The sequence below is a fragment of the Theropithecus gelada genome, chromosome 7b, assembly GCF_003255815.1.
Source record: "Theropithecus gelada isolate Dixy chromosome 7b, Tgel_1.0, whole genome shotgun sequence".
NCBI classification, from domain to species: Eukaryota; Metazoa; Chordata; class Mammalia; order Primates; family Cercopithecidae; genus Theropithecus; species Theropithecus gelada.
The window spans coordinates 42,966,314-42,980,001 of NC_037675.1; the positions used below are offsets into that span (position 1 = coordinate 42,966,314).

Here is a 13,688-nt window from a genome sequence, read left to right on the forward strand (position 1 = left end):
AGCATTTCAGATTAGAAGAACAGCATGGAAAAACATCCATGGTAAAAAGCACGGACAGCACTTGAAGAACTAAAAAATAGTCTATTCCAGTAATAACAAAGTAGTCTACAGATGTCCATTATATCCAGTTGATTAATGGTGTTGTTGAGTTCAACTAGGTCCTTACTGATTTTCTGCCTTCTGGATCTGTTTCTTTCTGATAAACAGGTGTTGAAGTCTCCAACTATAATAATGAATAATATATTTCTCCTTGTCATCCTATCAGTTTTTGTTTCTGCAAAACAGACGCTCTGTTTTCAGGCACATGCAAGTTAATGATTGTTATATTGTTCATGGAGAATTTACCCTTTATTATTGTATAATACCCCTCTTTATATGTAATTAATATCCTTGGTTTGAAGTTTACTCTTTGAAATTAATATAGCTGTTCTTGCTTTCTTTGGATTAGTACTAACATGATGTATGGGTCTCCACTCATTTACTTTTCATTTTTACCTGGTTTTGTATTTAAAGTGAGTTTCTCGTCTGGACACGGTGGCTCACATCTATAATCCCAGTGCTTTGGGAGGCTGAGGCAGGAGGATCACTTGAAATAAGGAGTTTGAGACCGGTTTGGGCAGCATAGCGAGACTTTGTCTCCAGAAAAAATAAAAATAATTAGCCAGGTGTGGTAATGCATGCCTGTGGCCCCAGCTACTCTGGAGGCTGATGTGGGAGGATCGCTTGAATGCAAGAGATCAAAGCTGCAATCCAGCCTGAGTGCCACTGAATGCCACTGCACTCCAGCCTGGGTGACCGAGTGAGACCTTGTCTCATAAAAATAAATAAATAAATAAATAATAAATAAATACATAAAATGAAGTGGATGTCTTGTAGACAAGATGTAATTGGATCTTGTTTCTTGATCCACTTTGTTAATTTCTGTTTTCTAATGGTTACATGTAGACCATTGATGTTCAGTGTGAGTATCGTTATACTTGGATTACTATCAGATTTGTTAGTGTTTTCTATTTGTTGCCCTTTTTAGTTATACTTTTTTATTTTCATTTTTTAGAGTTTTCTCTAGAGTTTGCGATATACTTTTACAACTAATGCAAGCTGGTGTAGCGTTTCACAGAACACTGTATCCACTTCACAAGGAGTGAGTTTTATATTTTTACTTTCACCCCCTTCTCTCTTCCCTCCCTCCTTCTCCCCCATGCTCCTCTTCCTCCTCTCCTCCCTTTACTGTATTTTCTCCCCTTGTAAGTTCTTTATAATGATAAAATAATTCTAATTCTTCTCTCCTGTTCCTTACGTCATTGCTGTCATTCATTTCACACATCTATATATATGCATAGAATATTGAACAGATTTTTGCTATTATTATTTTTTTAAGTTATCTGTTAGATCAATTAAGAATAAGAAAAATTAAAAATTTTTTTTTTTTTTTTTTTTTTTTTTTTTGAGACGGAGTCTTGCTCTGTCGCCCAGGCTGGAGTGCAGTGGCGCGATCTCGGCTCACTGCAAGCTCTGCCTCCCGGGTTCACGCCATTCTCCTGCCTCAGCCTCCCGAGTAGCTGGGACTACAGGCGCCCACAACCGCGCCCGGCTAATTTTTTGTATTTTTTTAGTAGAGACGGGGTTTCACCGTGGTCTCGATCTCCTGACCTTGTGATCCGCCCGCCTCGGCCTCCCAAAGTGCTGGGATTACAGGCGTGAGCCACCGCGCCCGGCTAAAAATTTTATTTTATCTTCTGTGCTGTTTCCTTCTTCATGGAGATGTGCATTTCTGATCTCTATTATTTTCTTTCTCTCTAAAGAACTTATTTTTTAATGTTTCTTTTATAGAAAGTCTACTGGCAACAAATTTTCTCAATGTTTGTTTGTCTGAGGAAGTCCTTATTTCTGCTTCATTTTTGAAGGATTAATAATAGCATATGGTATTCTATTTTTTTCTTTCTCTGTCAATACTATACATATTTCTCTTTAATTTCTTCTTGTTTGTATGATTTCTGAGAAGCTAAATGTAATTTCTTATTTTTCCTCTTCTAGAGGTAAGATGTTTTTTATCCTCTGGTATTTTCCAAACGTTGTCTCTTTTTAAAATTTTCTGTAGCTTGAAAATGATATACCTAAGTATAGTGGTTTTGACATATGTACTGCTTGTTTTTTTCTGAGCTTCCTGGATCTGTGATTTGGTGTCTAAACATAATTTGGGAAAAATCTCAGTCATTATGGCTTCAAATATTTACTATCTTTCTTTTATTGTTTTTCTAGAATTCCTATGACACGTGTTATACCGTTTGTAATTATTTCTCATTTTGGGGTTATTTTGTTCTTTTTAAAAGTATTATTTTTCTCTAAGCTTTGTAATGTAGGAAGTTTTTTTTTTTTTTTTTTGAGATAACCTCAAGCTCAGATTCTTTCCTCCGCTGTGTCTAGTCTATGGGTAAGCCCATGAAGGTAATTCTTTATTTCTGTTACAATGTTTTGAATCTCTAGCATTTATGGCATTTATGTTTGTTTCTTTATTAAAATTTTTATATCTCTACTTACATTATCTCTGTTCTTGCATGTTGCCTGTCCATTAGAGCTCTGAACATGTTAATCATAGTTGTTTTAATTTCCCAGCCTCAGAATTCCAACATGCCTGGCATTTGAATCGTATTCTGCTGCTTGCTCTGACTCTTCATAGGTATTTTTTTTCTTCCTTTTTAGTTAGCTTTGTACTTTGTGCTTGATAACTGGACATGATGTGCTGGGTAGATAGAACTGCTATGAATAGACTGTTAGTGACATGATGGTAGAGGATGGGGTAGAGAAGCATTCTATAATCTTAGGAGAAGAACTGTCTTTTGCGAGCTTGTACCCCTGAACTGAGAGCTTCTCACATGCTTCTTAGTTCATTTCCGCAACTCTATAGGACAGGATGACTAGAGGGGTCTGCAGTTGGGTATTTCTCTTCCTCCAGGTCACTTAGACACTGATGAAACTTAGAGGTTAGGATTTGGCTAAATTCCCTCTTCTGAGAGAAGTCCTTATTAGAAGAGCCAAATGCTCTGACACATTTCAAAATGTTTATTTTCATCCTTCTTCTGCTGGAAGCACTGAGCGTTTTCTCCAGTGTTTGCTATGAGAACTTAGATGAACTCCTGGAGGTAAAATACAAAAGAGTGAGGACCCCTGATGTCTAGGTCTCTTTGGAGTTTTTAACTCTCAAACTTCGTGCTGAGCCTCCAGCAATTTATCAATCATAGCTCAGGTTTTCCTCTCTAGTTAGTGGTTCCTTCTGAGGTTTGCAGGCTTGGGTTTCTGCTCTAGCAAGCTGTGATTCTCTGCATCCCATCATGAAACCAGAAATTCAATGCCATTTTGATTCTAAATCCTTTTCTATGACTTAATTTTCCTCTATGTATTCTAGAATATTCACATATACTTTATTTTATTTCCTTTAATTCTGGAAATGTTAAATTATTACTTATATACTTATTTCTGTTTCAAAAAATCATGCTAACTGAATATTAATTCTCTGGGTCTTAGCCTTTTACTTTTTTATTCTTCCCTTCCTGTTTAGCATTCATTGCCATTTCGTTCTACTTCCTGGATGAGATACTTAACTGTATCTTCAACTCTTCTTTTAATTTTATCTATTGTAATTCATGGCATTATTTTTTCCAGTTTGTTTTTTATATAGATTTCAATTTTTGATTTGTGAATCAATTTAAACAGGGAACAAAGTTCTTAATTATATTGGCTTTTAATGGGGGACTAAAATATCTCACTATTTTATGTAGAGACCTTTAACCAAACTTTATTTAGATTTAGTAACTAAATATATCATTTACATATACATATGGAATATATATACACATTCCATTTACATTCCTTTCTTTCAAGTGATATATGCCATCACATTTCCAATATTTCTTAAGTTGTATGTGGGCTAATTAGCTATATTCTTGTGATCTTTCAAGTGTGCTGTGGCTACTTCTCTTGTTTCAATTGTAACTAGTATGTTGGAATATCTATTGTTATCTCTCCAAATATTTTTGTCTTTTTGTGTTAATTCTTTATTTCATCTCTTTACCATAATTTAAAAAAACAGATTTGTGGGCACACTGCAGTTTTGTTACATGGATATATTGCAAAGTGGTGAAGTTTGGTCTTTTAGTGTATCCATCACCTGAATAGTGTACACTGTACTCAGTAGATAATTTCTCATCCCTCATGCCCCTCCTAAACCTCCCACATTTTTAAGTCTGCAGTATCTATTATTCCACTCTGTATGTCCATGAGCACACATTGTTTAGCTCCCACTTATAAGTGAGAATATGTGGTATTTGGCTGTGTTTTTTATTTATTTTACTTAGGATAATAGCCTCCAGTTTTGTCCATATTGCTGCAAAAGGCTTGATTTTATTCTTTTGTATATCCATATAGTATCCCATCATATAAATGCATCACATTTTAATCTAATTATTCATTGGTGGACACTTAGTTTGACTTGCTATAGTAAATAGTGCTGTGATAAACATATGAGTGCACATGTCACTTTTATATGATTATTTATTTTCCTTTAGGTATATATCCAGTAGTAGGATTGTTGGATCAAATGGTAGTTCAATTTTTCATTGTTCGAGAATCCTTTGTATTGTTTTCCTTAGAGGTTGTACTAATTTGTCTAACCAATAATGTATAAGTGTTCCCTTTACATTCATATTAACATCTGTTGATTTTGATTTTTTAATAATAACCATTCTGATTCATGTAAGATGTTTTCTCATCTTGGTTTTAATTTGCATTTTCTCTGATGACTAGTGTATTCGTCTGTTCTCGCATTGCTATAAAGAAATACCCAAGACTGGATAATTTTTAAAGAAAAGAGGTTTAATTGGTCACAGTTCTGCAGACTGTCAAGGAAGCATGGCATCATCTTCTGGGGAGGACTCAGGGAGCTTTTTCTCATGGCAGAAGGCAAAGTGAGAACAGGCATCTCATGGCCAGAGCAGGTGGAAGAGACAGAGAGAGGTGAGGTGCCACACACTTTTAAACAACCACATCTCATGAGAACTCATTATTGTCACGAGAGTGCCAAGGATGATGATGTTAAACCAGGGGAAAGCACCTTCATGACCCAATCACCATCCACCAGGCCCCTCCTCCAACATTAGGGATTACAATGCTACATGAGATTTGGTTGGAGACACAGATGTGACACAGACCATATTAACTATTGATACTGAGCCTTTTTTCATATGTTCATTGGCCACATGTATGTCTGCTATTGAAAAATGTCCACTTTTGATAGGGTTATTTTCTTTTTTTAATTTTTCATGCTGATTTATTTGGCATTATTTTAGATGCTGGAAATTAGTCCTTTGTTGAATGCATAGTTTGCAAATGTGTTCTCCCATTCTGTAGGTTGTTTGATACTCTGTTGATTATGTCTTGTGCTGTGCAGAAAATTTTTTGTTTAACTAAGACCCATTTGTCTATTTTTGTTTTTGTTGCATTTGCTTTTGGGGTCTTAGTCATACATTATTTTCCTAGGCCAAACCCCAGAGTTTTTTTTCTAGGTTTTCTTCTAGGATTTTTATAGTTTCAGGTCTTATATGTAAATATTTAATCTATCTTTAATTAAATTTTAAATATGGTGAGAGATATGGATCCAGTTTTATTCTTCTGCATGTGGCTATCCTATTATCTAGCACCATTTATTGAATAGATTCCTATTCCCGTGGTACATTTGTGTTGACTTTAATGATAACCAGTTAGTTGTAGATATTGGCTTTATTTCTGAGTTCCCTATTCTGTGCTACTGATCCATGTGTCTATTTTATAGCAGTACCATACTGTTTTGGTTACTGTAGTCTATAGTATAGTTTGAAGTTAGATAACATGATGCCCCCAGCTTTACTCTTTTTGCTTATAATTGCTTTGGCTATTTAGGCTCTTTTTGGTTCCTTGTGAATGTTTGTTTTTTGTTTTTTGTTTTTTGTTTGTTTTTAATTCTGTGAGCATTCATATTGGTCATTTCAGAGGAATTTCATGGATCTGTAGGTTGCTTTGGGCGGTACATTTATCTTAACAATATTGATTCTTCCATTCCATGATCATGGAATGCTTTTTGAGTTGTTTGTGTTATCTCCAATTTCTTTTACTAGTGTTTTATAGTTGTAATTGTACAGATCTTCATCTCCTGGGTTAAATATATCCTGAGATATTTTATTTTTTGTAGCTATTATAAACAGAATTGAGTTATTGATTTAGTTGTCAGTTTGATTGTCATTGGTGTATAGACATGCTATTGAGTTTTGTATGTTGCTTTGCATTATAAAACTTAATTAAGTCACTTTTCAAATGTTGAAGTCTTTGAGAAGAATCTTTAGGGTTTTCAAGGTATACAATTATATCATCAACAAGTAGAGACAAATTGAGCTCCTCCTTTCTAGTTTGGATGTTTTCATTTTTTTCTTGCCTGATTGTTCTTGCTAGGTTTTCCAATACAGTGTAAAATATGAATTGTAAATGTAAAGTATGAAAGCGGGCATCTTTGTCTTATTCCAGTTCTTAGAGGGAATGCTTTCAACTTTTCCCTGGTCAGTATGATATAGGCTGTGATTTGTCATATATGGCTTTGATTATTTTGAAGTATGTTTCTTCCATGCCTAGTTTGTTCAAAGTGTGTTTTTGTTTGTTTGTTTGTTTTTGTAATCAGGAAGGGATACTAAATTTAATTGAATATATATATTTTTGCATCTATTGAAATGATTACATGAAACTTGTTTTTAATTATGTTTATGTGTTGAATCACATTTATTCATTTGCACATATTGAATTATCCTGGAGTAAAACCCACTTGATCATAATATAATAGCTTTTGATACGCTGTTCGATTTGGTTTTCTAGTATTTTGTTCAGAAATATTGTGTCTATGTTCATCATGGACACCAGCCTGTAGTATTTTATTTTTGTGTTGTCATCGACTGGCTTTAGTATAAAGATGATATGTGCTTTGTAGAATGAGTTATGGAGGATTTCCTCTTTCTTGATTTTTTGGAACAGTTTCAGTAGGATTTGTACCAGTTCTTTGTACACCTGCAGAAATTGGCTGTGAATCCATGTGTTCCTGGACATTATATTGGGGGTGGGATATATTTTTTTTAAATTACTGATTCCATCTTACTACTCATTATTTGTCTATTCAATATTTCTATTTCTTTCTGGTTCAGTTCTGGGAGATTGGATGTTTCCAGGAATTTATCAGTTTCCTCTAGGTTTTCTTGTTTGTGCATGTAGAGATGCTTATAGTAGTCTCTGATAATCTTTTTTGTTTCTATTGTATGAGTTGTAATGTCTCCTTTTTCAATTTTGATTTTGCTTATTTGAATCTTCTCCCTTTTTTTTCTTGGTTAATCTAGCCAGCAGTCTAGCAATTTTATCTTTTTAAATAACGTACTTTTCATTTTATTGACTATTTGTAATTTTTCATCTCAATTTTATTGAATTCTTCTCTGTTCTTTGTTATATCTTTCCTTCTGCAAATGTTGGGCTTGGTATGTTCTTATTTTTCTATTTTCTTGAGGCACAATTTGAACTAGTTATCTTGTTATCTTTTCTATCCTTTTAATGTAGGCATTTATCACTGTAAACATCCCTTTTAGCACTGGTTTTGCTATACCCCAAAGGTTTTGGGTTTGTTTCTATTTTTATTCGTTTCAATTTTTAAAATTTTCTTCTTAATTTCATCATTGACCCAAAGATCATTCAAGAGAAGGAGTTTAATTTCTAAGTGTTTTTATAGTTTTGATTGTTTCTCTTGGTATTGATTTCTAAGTATTATTCCACTGTGGTTCAAGAAGATAGTTGATATGATTTTTATTTTTTAAAATGTGTTGATACTTGTTTTTGGCTGAATATGTGGTCTATTTTGGAAAATGTTCTATATACTGATGAGAACAGTGGGGTGTTGAAGTCTACCACTATTATGGTATTGTTTTCCATATATTTTATTAGGTCTAATAACATTTGTCTATGAATCTGGGTGCTCTGGTATTGTTTGCATATATATTTAGGGTTGTTATATATTTTTGTTGCATTGATCTCTTTATCATTATCTAATTATCTTCTGTGTCTTGTTTTCCAGGCATTTTAATTTTTCTTCTTCTCTCTCAGAAATACCCATGACTCATAGTTTTGAACACTTTACATAATTATTTCTAAAAGACTTTGTTCATTTTAAAAATTCTCGTCTTTATTTTATCTCACTGAGTTAATTCAAAAGACCAGTCTTTAAGTTCTGAAATAATTTATTTTGTTTGGTTTAGGCTATTATTAAAGCTTTCAATTGTACTTTATAATTCCTTCAATGAATGTTTTATTTCCAGAAACTCTGTTCATTTTTAAAAATCATTTTAGTAAATTTTTCATTTATATATTGAATTGTTTTTTTCTGATTTCTTCGTGTTGGTTTTCAACTTTATCTCTGATCTGTTGTTGGGAAGAATGTTCTGTAAATGTCTGTTAGATCCATTTGGTCTATTATCCAATTTAAGTGCTTTGTTTCCTTGTTAGTTTTTTGCCTGGACCATCTCTCTAGTGCTGTCAGTGGGGTGTTGAAGTCCACCACTATTATTGTATTGCTTTCCACATATTTTGTTAGGTCTAGTAACATTTGTTTTTGAATCTGAGTGCTCTGGTATTGGTTGCATATATATTTAGGGTTGTTAAATATCTTTTTGTTGCATTGATCTCCTTATCATTATATAATTTTCTTCCGTGTCTTGTTATAATGCTGATTTAAAGTCTGTTTTGTCTGTTATCTGTGTAGCTACTCCTGCTCACTTTTTTGGTTTCCATATGTATGACATATTTTTTCCACCTCTTTACTTTGAGTCTATAAGTGTCATTACTAGTTATGTGGGCTTCCTGTAAGCAGCATATGGTTGAATCTTTTTTTAAAAAAAAATCCATTCTGCTAATCTATATCTTTTAAGTGGAGTATGTAGTCCATTTGTGTTCAAGGTTAATATTTATGTGTGACTTATTATTTCTGTCACAATGTTAAGTGTTATCTAGTTGTTTTTTACTTTATATGTGTATGTGCTTTATAAGACCTGTGAGTTTCCTACTTTCATGTGTTTTTGTGACAGTGACTATTAACCTTCCATTTCCATGTTTAAACGTCCTTTGATCATTTCTTGTAGGGCTGATCTAGTGGTGATGAATTCCCTCAGTGTTTGCTTGTTTGGAAGACTATTTCTCCTTCATTTATGAAGCTTAGTATAGAAGGATACAAAATCCTTGGTTGATATATATCTATATCTGTATCTATTTGATTTTAGAGGACTGAAAATAGGACCCTAATCTCTTCAGACTTGTAAGGTTTCTTCTGAGAAGTTCACTGTTAGTCTTTTGGGATTTCTTTTATAGGTAATTACATCCTCATGTGTTGCTGGTTCAGCACTTTTTCTTTCACATTCAGCTTAGATAGCCTGATGACTGTGTGCCTTGGTGAAGTATGTCTTGCAATTTATGTTTCAGTAGGTTTTTGAGTTTGTTGTATCTTGACATTTAAATCTTTAGCAGCACTAGTGTATTTTTCTTCAATTATTCCCTCAAATAGGAAATATTTGAGGAAAACCTCAAATAGATTTTCCAGACATTTTACTCTTTCTTCTTCTCTCTGAGAAATACCCATGACTCATAGTTTTGAACACTTTACATAATTCTTTATTTCTCAAAGACTTTGTTCATTTTTAAAAATTCTCTTTTCTTTATTTTACCTGAGTTAATTCAAAAGACCTGTCTTTAAGTTCTGAAATCATTTATTTTGTTTGGTCTAGGCTATTATTAAAGTTTTCAGCTGTACTTTGTAATTCCTTCAATGAATGCTTTATTTCCAGAAACCGTTCATTTTTTAAAATCATTTTAGTAAATTTTTCATTTATATATTGAATTGTTTTTTTCTGATTTCTTCGTGTTGGTTTTCAACTTTCTCTCTGATCCAATTGAACTTCCTTACAAGTCATAGTGTGAATTATTTATTTGGCATTTCAGAATTTCTATTTCTGTTAGAATTCATTGCTAGAGAGCCGGTGTGATTATTTAGAGGTGTTGTAACATCCTATTATTTCACACTGCCTGAATTGATACACTGTGTTTTATCATCTGGAGAAGCTGTCACTTCTCAGATTTCAATTTACTTTTGGTTAGGTGGTTCCTCCTCCCTCCCAAAGGGTGTGATTATAAGGTATGTTTTGTATTACCATTTAGCTTTTATTCTGGGTGCTTTCAAGGTGCTAAGGCTCAGTATGAGTTCCTTGGTTGTAGATAGCTTTTGTATAGTGACCTTCTCAAATCTCAGTTGTAGTAGTGATATACTGGTTCTCTGAGCAGGCTCACTACCTTCCACAAGACTAGGATTCCCGAGGTCTCAGGAAGTTTGTCTGACCGCCCAGTACTGTGAACTTCTGTTAGCAGGCTTTTTATTGGGCTGTGTAGTTCTATCTTCAGGCCAGTAGGTGGTGTTTATGGGTAAAAGCTGTAGCAGAAGCAAATGGGTATATTGTTCCATCTTTGTTTACCAGAAGGACGTCTCTGTTGTCTCGGCCAGTGCGGTGTTCTGTGGAATGCATGCCTGAAGCCCTGATTTTCCTGCTTAGCCTTGGAGAGGGGACAAAGCTGCTCTCAAATATCAAAATTACTAGTACTGCGCCTTATGCAAGTGGGAGATGGAACCTGTGGTGAAATGTACTGTGGTCTCTGCAAGGGGGGAGAGGACTGCAGTAGCTCCAAGTCCCAGGCAAGCAAAAACAATGTCCACCTCCCTATCATATCCCTGCCCTGGGATTCCTGACTCTCAGTTCAGAGAGATACTGTCATTTATTTGCATGCGACACTGTAGCTAATGGCTGTGGAAAATGCTTGTCCCACAGCTATCTGCTGTAATGGCCCCTGGGCAGAAGTTCTTTTCTCAACGCAGAACAGTTCTCTACAGCTCCCCTAATCCCTGCTGCAGGAACTCTGCCACTCCATGTAGAAAGGGGGAAGGACCATGCCCTCTGTTCAAGCCCTGGCCCAAAGGGCACACTGCCAGTGTGAGTTCCATCACCCTGAATAGACCTGGAATGGCCATCCACAGACGCTTTTGCAAAAAGCCCCTGGGAGAGGAACCCTAGTGGGTTGGGAGGGGGAGAAGTCCCCCCTCTCCATGTTTATGAAAAGTACTGGTATTGCATGGCTGCTGGGGCAGAACCACACTCCTACCTTTCAGAGCCCAGAGAAATGCTCATGTCTCTGCTGGAAGAAGAACAATGACCTTCAGCTCACATTCAGGGAGCTCTTGGTACGGGAGAATGTGCATTCTGAATTTTGGTTTCCTTTGTCCCGAGGAGCACTCTCTTGGAATGCTGCGCTCACTCTTTCACCAAGAACTGTCTGCCCTGGGGGTCAGACTACCAGTAATTATGCAGCTCCCTTGGCTCTTGTTGGCCCTTTGGGGTGGCTGTAGTCTGAGCAGTTGTTGGTGTATATTTCCAGGGATCAAGGGATATGGATACACCAGGAATGAGATTTCCTGGGCATGACAGTGGCGCATAATGGATGCATACTCAATATAGTGCCTGCCACCTCAGCTTAGGTCTGGGGGGAGGGTGAGTTACCCTTTGCCAGCTGGCAGCTCAGTGCAATGCCCTCAAGAAGTTCTCCAATCGCCACCCACACCAGTGCTTGGGTTTATGAGGGCAGAGGAGCCCTCCAGCAGTTTGGAAGCCAGCAGTCTGCTGCAGGGACTTGGTGAACTAACAATAACTCCACCTACCTTTTCCATAAGACTTCAAGTTCTTCAAGGTTCCATCTCTGCTAAACTGTTCCTTCCTTCTTTCTCAGCATCCCATTTTCTTCCTGTGAGTCTTCCGTCAGGCTCCAGCATTCTCCTTTCAACTTTTAGTTCAAGTTACGATATTCATCTATAACATTGATTATTCTTTCTGAGAGCTGGCATCGGATAGGCCTAGTCATCAATCTTGAAATGATCTCACTGCAATCATTTTAAAAGGATTTTGTGAGGTGGAGTGTGGAAGGAGGAAATTCTTTTGAGAATTCACACTAACTCACTTATACTTTACAGCCCTTCAGAGGTTGCTCATTACATTGTGAAGATTATGCAGATACTTTAAAAGTGACTTTCTGCTTTTTAAACTAGCCTTGTACCTTACTTTCCTTACACATGAAGTTCCAATCATGGTTAACTTTCTTTAGCTCTTCAAATGTCATCCACGTCTTTCTTATATTTGATCTCTTCTCATGCTGTACTTTTAAATTGAAATGCTCTTCTTTTCTCCATTAATACTCTGTCTTCATTCTGACCAAATTTTAGATGTCATTTCGTCTGAAAAGTCATTTACCACAACTTTCAGCTGTTAAGTTTCACCACCTATCTAGGGATATTATAGAAAATGCCCAATCTCTCTGTTGGTCCAATATATACTCAATAATAACTAAGAAATGTTTTGATGTTGAATATATATGTCATTATCATAGGTTTATTCTTGCCACATAAATCATAAAGCAGTGTGGATTATTGACTAGAAGCATGAAACCAGAGGCCAGATTGCTTGGGTTTGAATACCATCTCTGCCAGTGCCTACTCATATGCCTTTGTACATGTCATTTAAGTAAATGTTTAAGTATCTTCATTTATAATACGGGAAAATAATAGTACATAAGTACTATGGTTTTTAAGAATGAAATTAGCTAATATACATGAGGCATATATGTTTGATATGTTGTAAGAATTGTGTAAATATTGTTTTAGTAAGTAATTATTTTGATTCACACTGACTAAAACAGATCAAATCAATCCAACATTGCAAAGGTAATTTTCTATCATCTCATAAGTAACTTCAGAAATATGAATTAGCCTTACCTAATTCAAAAATCTGAAATTGCACCACATATAATTAGAACAAATTACCTATACCTGAAGGATAGAAATTAATTAAGATGAATATCAAGTGAATTAGTGTTGAATGGCATATACTTTGTTTCCTTTCGCAATCATGAAGCTGAAGGTCATTTAGAGCTTTCTTTTTTATATCAACATACTGGCACTTTACAAAACATAAAAGCATAGCTATTATAATGTAAGCTTATGATGGCAATTGTATTTCTCAGCTGCTTAAAAAGATCTGTACATTTATTTCTAATTCTGAAGAAGAAGTAAATTATAGGCAATGCTGGAATATAAATTTGAATGCATAAGAATAAAGATAGAATCATATTTCAAAAGTTATTGCTTGAATTACTCAGAAAAAAATGTGTATTTGGTAAGTATATATTTTTATTAGCTAAAGAAAGTACCAAGCCAGATACATTGAAAAATAATCGAAGCATAAAGTATCAAAGGAAATTTTTTTAAAAAATGAAAAAAATGGCCAGGTGCTGTGGCTCACGCCTGTAATCCCAGCACTTTGAGAGGCCGAAGCGGGTGGATCACGAGGTCAGGAGTCCAAGACCAGCCTGGCCAAGATGGTGAAAATACTACTACTCCTCTACTAAAAATATAAAAAATTAGCCGGGCGTGGTGGCGGGTGCCTGTTATCCCAGCTACTTGGGAGGCTGAGGCAGAGAATTGCTTGAACTCAGAAGGCAGAGGTTACAGTGAGCCGAGACAGTGCCACTGCACTCCAGCCCCCGTGACAGAG

General features: G+C 35.4%; 1 protein-coding gene across 6 annotated transcripts in view; it reads left to right on the forward strand.

Moving 5' to 3' along the window:
• The window catches only part of LRFN5 (leucine rich repeat and fibronectin type III domain containing 5), a 284,289-nt gene that overhangs the window by 193,568 nt on the left and 77,033 nt on the right, over positions 1 to 13,688 (forward strand). The gene's annotated exons all lie outside the window — the stretch shown is intronic.